The sequence below is a fragment of the Mauremys reevesii genome, linkage group 2 (assembly GCF_016161935.1).
Source record: "Mauremys reevesii isolate NIE-2019 linkage group 2, ASM1616193v1, whole genome shotgun sequence".
NCBI lineage: Eukaryota > Metazoa > Chordata > Testudines > Geoemydidae > Mauremys > Mauremys reevesii.
Genome location: NC_052624.1, coordinates 199,650,762 through 199,661,085, shown reverse-complemented (window position 1 = coordinate 199,661,085; position 10,324 = coordinate 199,650,762). Strand labels below are relative to the sequence as shown.

General features: G+C 39.8%; 1 long non-coding RNA gene across 1 annotated transcript; it reads left to right on the top strand.

Annotated features, from left to right (window-relative positions):
* The first annotated feature begins 510 nt into the window (after positions 1–510).
* Positions 511–9,792, top strand: LOC120399618. The gene is made up of 3 exons (XR_005595257.1): positions 511–557; positions 2,433–2,500; positions 9,540–9,792. It is a non-coding gene; the product is annotated as an uncharacterized LOC120399618 (long non-coding RNA).
* Positions 9,793–10,324: the final 532 nt, after the last annotated feature.

The following is a 10,324-nucleotide window of genomic DNA, read 5'->3' as shown; positions in this document are numbered from 1 at the left end:
TTTTTTTCATCACAAACCTTGACTGGTTACTTAAGTAATCTCATCAATACTCAGCTCTCCACTTTAAGTAATGCAAAATGCTTATGTTTCCAAATATTATCTAGTTCCCACTTAATCACATATATACGTTAGAACCCCAGATCTGGAGGATATCTGTTACTCGTTTTGGTTCTTTAGCTGTTCTAACATTAATTTAGTTTCTGGCCTCTTCAATTTTGTTAAATACTTCCCCTATTTCTGCTGTTGTTTGTTTTGCTGACGAACAGATACATATTTTTTTCCCCCTGGCCAATCTCTCTCTCTTTTTTTTTTTTTGTCTTTGTCATTTCTCATTTTCTCAGTGATTGCTTTTCTAAAGTTTAGTATTCTGGAGATTTTTGATTGACGATTAATAGGTATTAAATGCTGTGTTGTGCTACCAGCTTTTAAGGGAAAATTTTAACTGCTTTAATTGAAAAGTTCTGCTCAAAATTTGATGGCCACATACTGCTTTTGTCATTTAAATCCTAGGTTTACTTCAACTTCAGTTTATCATTCCACTCTGATATCTGCTAACAGTTAAGTATACTGTCTAAGGAGGGTGCTCTACCCTTCTGTCAAAAACATGTTCTCTACTACTTTATTTATGCATTTACATTTTATTGTGCCTGTCTGCCCAATAATTAAAATGCTAATAGTCAATGTAAAAATTAAGATAATTAACAAACCTATCTAATGGCCCATACTTCAATATTGAAGCTCGCCTGCCATCATCATAACCCTAAGTAAAACCCTCTCTATTCCACACACACAGTAACTGGGTATTGCAATCAAAATCCATCATAATCATTGCCCTGACCTTACAGGCCCTGTCATCTGTAGAAAACATAGGCCTGGACTACATCATGAAGTTCCATCAGTTTAATGTAAATGAGGTTTTAAACTGATCCGGTTAATCCATTGTGGACACTTATTTGGTGTGAGTGGCTTATTTCAGTTTAGCTGAAATGTATTCAGACAGCAGCTAAACCAAAATATTCCTGTTTTAAGCCAAGCTAAGTATGTCTACATTGCCTTTTTCACTGGTTAAAATAAATGCAACTTTATCATGAAGAAATGTACTAGCAACATAAATGCTGGTGTAGCATGGGTAGATGGCAGATGCCTAGAAGACCTAGACTTTGATGTGCTACTGAGCAACACCTGTAAAAAGTTGCAAACTAACACAGACAAATCTGGCAAAACTAGCAGGCCAAGCAGGGCTCACAATTAATTGTGCTAAAACAGCCATCCTTGAAATGCAGAAGTCAAACAGTAACCTCATAATAGAGGAACAGAATATCAAGTAGCACCATATTAGCCAACAGAGACCTTAAGAAGGAAGTGGCATCATAGGAAAGGCATACACAATGTTTATTAAACTCAATGTACAAAAATCAAAGATGTACAGCTCCCGGGGAGAAAAAAACTACCCTGAACTTTCATGTCAAACATAGTCTCAGTGCTAACATGTGGCTGCAAGAGCTAGAGGTCTACCAGAATGTTAAACAGAAAACTAGACCCCTTCCAAAAATAAGTACCTACAAAGGATTCTGGCCACGGGTTTGGACAGACTTCATCACCAACAAAGATCTGAGAAATCACCCACTGGAAACACAAGCAAGTGCTGGACATTTTGTAGGGCATGCACTCTGGATGTCATCACACAGGCTCTCATGTGAAACTGCTGTGAGGAAATGAGGGTGCCCAAGCGAAACCTTAAGAACTCTTAACAGGGAGGGCAGAACAATTTGAACACCACGGAGTAGATTAAAGCAGCAACAAATGACAGGCATGGAAAAGAGTAGCTTCTACCTTATGCACCAACACTGATGTGAGAAGGATGTGTAAAACAATTCCCTCCGCGCAGGGGCGACTCTAGCCATTTTGCCACCCCAAGCATGGCAGCACGCCGCTGGGGGCACTCTGCCGGTCGCCGGTCCCGCGGCTCTGGTGGACCTTCCGCAGGCGTGCCTGCGGATACTTCACTGAAGCCGCGGGACCAGCGGACCCTCCGCAGGGACACCGGCGGGAGGTCCACCGGAGCCACCTGCCGCCCTCCCGGCGACCGGCAGAGCGCCCCCCGCAGCATCCCGCCCCAAGCACGCGCTTGGCGTGCTGGGGCCTGGAGCCGCCCCTGCCTCCTCGCCCCCCCAAAAAAAACAACAACAACCCCTGTCTTGTTTAGACAAGCCTTTGTATTAAGCCTACATTATGTCCAAGACTTCTATAGCATTTCCAAAGATCACTTTGTTCTAGACTTAAACGGCACTCCAAATACATGTTCCTGTGCCAACTATATGTTTTGTTACTGTTGACACTATATTGTCTCTCTTCCATATTGACGTTGTTCTTGCTTTGTTTTGTTTTTGTCAATGGCCAGTAGCTGATTAGATCTCTGTGCTTGCCTGTAGATCTCAAGACAGCTGAGCAAGTCTATGCACACTACAAAATGGATTAGACATCTGCAAGTCATAGAAAAGTAAGATTATGAATAGAGTTCTACAGGTAAATCACTATATCAAGGAAAGTTCAATTGCTATAAAAAGGAATGATGGAGAAGTAAAGAAAGGAGTTAAAAGATGATAGGTTTGTCATGTGGGTAAAGAAACAGTGGCTTTCTTTTGAGATCATCATCTCTGGGAAGATGGTTGGAAATAAGGAATGGGCAAAGGAAACAGTTCTGCAAGCATAGGGGTCAACTTTTAATTTCTCTGTGTCATGCGAGCCCATCCCTCTCAATTAGAAAAGTGAACATTCATTCAGCTCTCCTGACAGAGCACATTAATCATCTGCTTGGCACATGTTTCTGTCCAACACACTGTCCCAAAATTGGCCTGTTCCATTAACTAAATCAGCCTCAAGATAAACATAGTTATATCTGCTGTGTGTCCACTCCTGCCTCTCTCAATGCCTCTTAGCCTGCCGACCGCAATTTACTTGACTGGACGCAGGGGAGAGGGTCTGATGGGAATGATGTTAGTGACTAGCCAGTGAAGCTCTTTTCCCTTAAACTGTACTTACAGACACAGGGTTTAAACAGAACTAATTTAAACACAAAAAGGGTATACGGGGCTTCATCTGTGGGTTTCTTTTTTATGAAATTGATGTCTATTTTAAGTAGTATGGTAGGAAAAGAACATAAGAATGGCTGTACTGGGTCAGACCAAAGGTCCATCTAGCCCAGTGTCCTGTCTATTGACAGTGGCCAATGCCAGGTGCCCCAGTAAAAGTGGGAACCTGTTTCAGCATGCGCTCAGCAATTGCTGTTGAAACTACTTGGTAGAAATGGCCAATGGAATTTCATCTCTTCAGTGTACTATGTTTAGAAATGAGGGGGGCAGTTTCAGGAGAGAAACCAGGGGCTGAATGGGTCTAGACACTGACTCACCCATTTTTCCTCCACCCCTAGAGGTGGTTCCTGCAGAACAAGAATGAAACAATGCATAGAAGCTGTACTGCTGCTGGGCATGAAGTACGTGTGTGACAGTTATGGCGCTGCTAAGTAAAAAATTTAAGAATACTGATATGTAACCTAGTATTGAGAAACTATATAACTCAGGGATAGTGGAATATTAACTATATACCTAGAATGCTTGAATTCAGTGAAGATTGTGAGAAGCACAAGTAGGAAAGCAACACAATGATCCCAGATAAGAACAGCCAGGCACATGCATGAAAGACAAGGGGGTTAGTGTTAGAAGATAGGATTTTCAGTTCTCATCTCCATGGAAGAGGCAAGCTTTATTTTGGAAATCAAAACTGGAACTTGGAGATCAAAAAGACTAGGCAGCTTTTAAAGGAGACCTCTTCTGAAGCAGTGGGGAGACATGATTTGAGTTAAGGGACTGGACTAGGCTAACCAGACCACAGAGGACTTGGGGTACTGAGGGGGAGACTATAGGAAGCTTTGTTCCCATGTGAAAGATGGGTAGACACTTGGTAAGCTAGCCATGCATACTCTGTTTTATTGTCTTAAGACCTAGTTTCTCTTAAGTGCTTTTATTCTAATAAATGATACTTTGCTTTAAGAAGGCTGTTGGGTTACTGGGTACCAGTGGCATTGCTTCTGAAGGGGACAGAATTGCTGGGTCTGGACATAGTCAGGCCTGAGAAGGTAATCATGACTGATTCACAGGGGACTTCTGCAGGCAAGGCCCAATCTGAGAGTGGGAGAAGAATGTGATTCCACTCCGAGCCAGATGGCTCTTAGAGACCTGAGAGGGCAGGCATTCAAAAAGTAACTTAAACCTTCTTGCAGCCCAATCAGTGAGTAAATACCCCTTTATTTATAGTAACAAACTCCCTCACCCATTCGCTGGTAACTGGCATCACTCTGGTTTGGCCCACTTTGTGACTAAATTAGCATAGGCCGTCTTAGTTTACTCTCTGAAGTGCTGGAATGGAGAAGGTTAAGCAACTGAGCTAGAAATCTCATGAGAACAGGCTCTTTTTGGGAAGATTTCCCAAATTCCTGCTTTTGATCTCACAGTATCTTTCTTGTGGTATCTTGGCACTTCTGTTAATAGCTGATGGGACGCCATTAATGTAACAATTGCATGTCTGTCTAAAATGTCTTGCCTCTATTGCTGTGAGGTTACTAAAAATGAAAGAGATTAGGGCCCTGATCCTGCAAACACTTAAGCATGCTTAACTTGGCCCCAAACTTGCGAACACTTGGGCTAGAGGAAAATCCCCACCACCACCTTTCATTCACTCTGACCACCCTTTCCATGTTTTCCCTGCATTGTCAGTTCCCTCTTTGTTTTTGTGGGCCTTTCATACAACAAAAGGTGGTGGGGGGGGATTTTTTTTAAATATGAAAATGTGATTGTAAAACCCTCAAAATGGCCATAGGGACACTTTTTAAAAAACTTTTTTATTTCAAATTGACTGGATTTCCTGATTCAGTTGCAGTTCAGTTTGAACTATAAATGAAGGTTCATGGTGGAGGTTCTTAATTCATGCAAACTAATTTCCTCTTGTCACATTTTGAGGATTGTTTGCACAGCACTTTGAAAATATAAAGTGCTAAGAATGACTATTTTTAACCACCATATTTTCTTCAACAAAATGTCTGTCTGACAACAATATGGACAACTCCTTTTGGAGGTGGTTCCCCCGCATCCCCACCCATGCATGTCCTTGTTTGTTCAAGATGGTCCAGTGGATGCATTAAAGTAATGCTCCTTTAGATGGTCAGAAGTATGTGGAGATTACACTTGAGTAGTAAAGTGTGTAAACAATAAGGAACCTCTTTATTTTAGACTCTCTCGATTTCTGAACCAAATCTAATCTTGCAAAGAGCGATACCACTCTCATTGTTACTGTCTAGCTGCTTTGTTCTGACTCTGCATTTACTGTATCTTTAGCATATTTTTGGTAACTGCTGAAATAGATCCCAAGTACACCCAGGAACTGATTACAGGAGCACACAACATCCAAGGAAAGACCTAGTGTATAGAGTGGAAAAGGCCCCAAGCCACAGAGTTGGTATCCAGATTTAAATAAAAACTTGCCTGAAGTTTAAGCATGTTTGGAACTGGGGCTTTAGTTTGGAGTCATCTCTAATACAAAACCATCTTGGAACTTGGGGAATATTTGCCACTATGGCCAAGCCCAAGGCCTACAAACCACAGGAATGCATCATATGAACAACTGGAAAATGTTATGGTAGAAGTACTGTCAATTGGGGCCCAACTTTTTCAAAGGCTGACTCCTGTTTCCACGCACACACGCTCACGTGCACCTGTCTGTTGCAAATGCATATGCTAATTTGGAAAATGCATGTACAAACTAGTAGCTCGATACTAAAATTGCTGTCTGTGTGATTTCTGGAGAAGGTGAAGTAACTGAACAGCTGTCAGCAAACGTCCATGGACCCAATTTTCCCCTCCCTTGTACCACTTACACTGTTGAAATCAGTGGAGACTCTCCAGATTCTCTGTGCTGGGAGAGTGTCCTGCTGTATGTGGGCTGTAAGGGATGACAAAATGCACTCTTCACAAATTTAAATGATGAATATTTCAGGGGAATGGTACACAAATGAATTGGGACCTCTTCTTCAAAAGTCAGTCTGGCTTTTTTCTCCTCTCTCATATAATAGGTTCTTGCTTAATTGTCCACCGTTGAAAAGAAAAATACTTAGAACTCTTAAAGATTTTTAAAATATCACAGCCACCTCTATGGTGGTATTGTAGCCTTGTTAGTCTCCTGATACTTCTCCCATGCTTCCCTCTACATTTGGAACACTCTTTGAGCTGGTTTGCCAACTTAACTTCTTGTTCAAGTCCCCCTCTCCTCCTACGATTCATTTTTTCCACAAAACTTACAAAAAATTAGCCAAGACACTTATTTTTTTTTCTTAATTCTATAATCAACAACTCTACTGTGTAGTGCAGTGCACCAGTCTTTGGAGAGCTACTACATTATCTTACTGACTCTTATGCCTATCTTCTCTCTTTAACTTTCTCTCCACTTTCTTGTTAACCCCTGGCTACTTTTGTATCTGATCGTAGCTTGTGTAAGCAGCTTGGGGGAAGGAATCACGTCTTTTATTTGTGGTCATTGTGATAAATAATTCCAACAAAACCCCTCGGTAGACAGGGAGGTTTTTTTTCTAAGCTCTTGCACATTGTTAATTTCTAATACAGATGACCCCCTGCCAGACCTTCAAATACAAGTCCCTGTGAACAATGAGATAATTCACACTTCTAGTATAGATCTGCAGGTCAGACTTATCCCTATACGATACAAGATTCATGAGCCAAAATGCTCATATTTTGGGTGGATGTTTGAATCCTGCTACAAATTTAGTAGTTCAGGGCTATTGTTTGTTTCAAGCCATAAGTCATGTGAGTCAGTGGACAGGAGTCTGGGAACAAGTCAGGATTTCTGCATTGTATTTCCAGCTTTGCAACTGACTTTCTATAAGGCCCTCTGTGGGTAAGTTGCTGGACCTTTCTTGTGTCTCTGTTTATTGATACTCACGTATCTGAAAAGAATGTGTTCAACTAAATTCACTTTTAAAAAAGTGCTCTGAGATGGTACTTTTTTAAAATCAATGATACAAAATCAGTAAGGCAAATAGTGAATGGATTAACAACTCACTGAATTGTAGACCTTAAATTGTTTAACAATAATTGGTAGTGAGGAATCCTTCAATGAGTGGGGTATTTCTAGTGGGGTTCTGCAATTGTCTGTATTCTAAGACTAATGCTATGTAATATTCTTATCAATGATCTGGAAGAAAATATCCAATAATTGCTGGTTTGAAGTTTTCATATGCCACAATGGTAGACTGGTAAATAATGATGAGTAAAGGTCACTTACACATAAGCTTGGCAGAATTTGATTTGATTTTTTTTATAACTTTGACAGATATTGGCTTATTTTTAAGCTTTTTTAAAATAATCCATTTTAATTTTCAGTGGGAAATTATGGAGGCAGACTGACAGATTTTGAAATTGAAAAAGTTAAAGCTTTAACTGTTAAAATACAAGCTGTCAACATCACATGTCAAAATATAAAAAGTAAATATCTTTACATGAAACTAAGATGTCAGTCAGGATTTTTCTTACTGTACAGATAGGCAAACTTCAATTATTAATGGACATATTTTTCCATTTGTTTTTGAGTACAGTGAAATCAATGTTTATTGACACTTACCAATTAACAATCTAATCCTGCCAAGCCTACTTATGAAGTGTGATCTGGATCATGTGGTAAACTGGGTGCACTCAAACATTCATTTTAATACACCCAAATGGAAGGTCATACATCTAGGAACAAAGAATATAGGCCATATTTACAGGCCGTAGCCAGGAAAATAGTGACCCTGAAAAAGACTTGTAGATCACCAACCGTAAAGGACCTCCTAGAGTGATACTCTGGCTAAAAGTGCTAGTGTAGTCCTTGGATATATAAACAGGGAAATATCAAGTAGGATATTACCTCTGCATATAGCATTGATGAGACTGCTACTGAATACCGTGTCCTATCCTGGTGTCTACATTTTTAAAAAAGGAAATATTTTTGAGGGTTCAGAAGAGTTTCAAGAGTGATTGAGGATCTTCAAACAGACCTTACAATAAAACTTAAGGAGATCAATGTATTCACTTTATTTAAGTGAGAGTTAAAAGGTGACTTGATCACAATCTATAAGTATTTACACAGGCAGTAGATAGCAATAATAAAAAAAACAACAAGTACAGCTATGAGAATAATGGATTTTTCTTTGCTGGCAATTCCTAAATTGTTTTTCAGGTGATATGAAAACAATTTTTGACAAATTAAAAATGAAAAAGAAAATTAATTTTCAGGTCAAATGAAACAGTTTGGCCTGATTTCTGACTGTTTCTAACATTTTAAACTTAATCTATTTTTGTTTATTTTTTTACACATTCAATTGAAAATGTAACTCTAATGGATCAGTGTGATAATTTCAAGGCTCTTACAGTACATAGGTTCTGAAGGTTAGCAAAACCAAAATTTTATTCAGAGCAATCTGAACCATTGTGTGTGCACACTTACATTTTCAGCGCAAAAAAAATCTGACGTGCAATCCCCAAAGTTTAGCACCTCTTACAATCTTTAATCAATGTAGTATCTGTCTTCCTTACTTGAAAATGTATCATTGTGAAAGAGGCCAAGGCCAATTATCTGGCTACATAGTGGGAGAGGCTTTGTGGAGGTACATCCATTTACCCCTTCATTTTCTGCTGTAGTACCTGATGTGGTGATTGTTCCAATGTGGAGGAAACTAGGCACAATTTTACATTAATAGAAAATCTTGAAGTTAGATGAAAAATGCTATTAGGCTACTCCTTTCAATTATGGTTTTCCTCAGCTTGACTTGTGTAGTTAATCAATCTTACATATGCCTAAAATTTTGGAAAAGGGCACCCACACAAATGATGGTTCCCTGAAACATACATGGTCATAGTTTTATGGCTAATTACATTCAGTCTGCATTACCTCATTTTTGACATTAATGTTTCTTATTGTTTTTTATTCTTTGAATATTAAATTACTTTCATATGTAACAATCTTTTTACAAGACCCTTATGTCACTTTTAATTATCTAGAAATTGTATTGTTTATCTTAATTTCTATCACTTAATATTTTTTTAAATGTTGAAGGTATGAATGCCTGCCCTCACTGGGGTTTTGTTCAGGACACTGGTGAAGATCAAGCCTTGACACATTTTCGCTGCACTGTACAATCGTGACCCTCGAACGGCTCAGTGCCAACTGGCAGTCTACTGTAACTCAGTCAGGCCTGACACACTCATTGCCCCAACACTGTCATAATGATACCTTACATGACACCTTTGAGGGAGAGGTAAACTGGTGACATGCTGGCCCTGACAGTCATTGTGTTTGTATGTATGGATTGTATACACAGAGTTATAGTTGCAGCACATCTATGTTCTTAAAATGTATTTGGAAGGCAGCACACAAACCCAGCCTGCCCTAGACAAAGAAATCTACTTTTCCCTGTTTGTCCGGCTTGGTTACAGGTAGAGGACAATGAAAGATGAAGAAAACCATCAGGCTAAACAAGCAGTGCAGAAGACTGACTCTTTAACCATCACAGCAGGGGGCAGAATCTGTACCCCAGGAAGCCTTTGGCACAGACTGTGGACCTTGAGCTATATGCGGAGAGCAAAAAGACCTTTTAGTTGACCCTTGAATGATGGATATAGGGTACTGCACTCTTCGAACCTGGATTCCCTTAATGTGGAGGGCTAGGGATACTGGTAACTTGACATAAGAAAGGAAATTGCTTAGGTAAAGACTGTAACTTGCTAAGATTCAGTTCTTAGAATTAGAAAGTGTTTTGTTTGTAACCATACTTGTCTTTCTTGATTAGTATCACTTAAATATCTGTTCTTTATTAATGTTATTACAGAACCATCTCAGCTCTGTATATCGAAGCGAGTCTTCAGTTAATCTAATAGGCTGACGTACTCTCTTGGGAAGCAGAAAACTTAATATCTGAGAGTGTCCAGTGAGAGGGACTGGACATTGTAGGGGGATGTCTTTGGGGAACTAGAGTTCACTGATTAAACCTGAAAGTCAAGACTCTTCCAGTCTAAACCTTGCTAAGCTTGCTGGCAAGGCAGACAGGCTGGTATGTCAGGAAACTCTCACAGTTACCAAGATAGAAGGGTAACACATTGGCTCATAGTTCTGGGTCTTCTGAGCAAGACCTTACAGTGATAAATGGGAATCCAGGTACCTGGAAGCATTTTCTGGATCATGAATGGTGGTGGCAGCATGGGGTGCGATGATGGTATGGGGA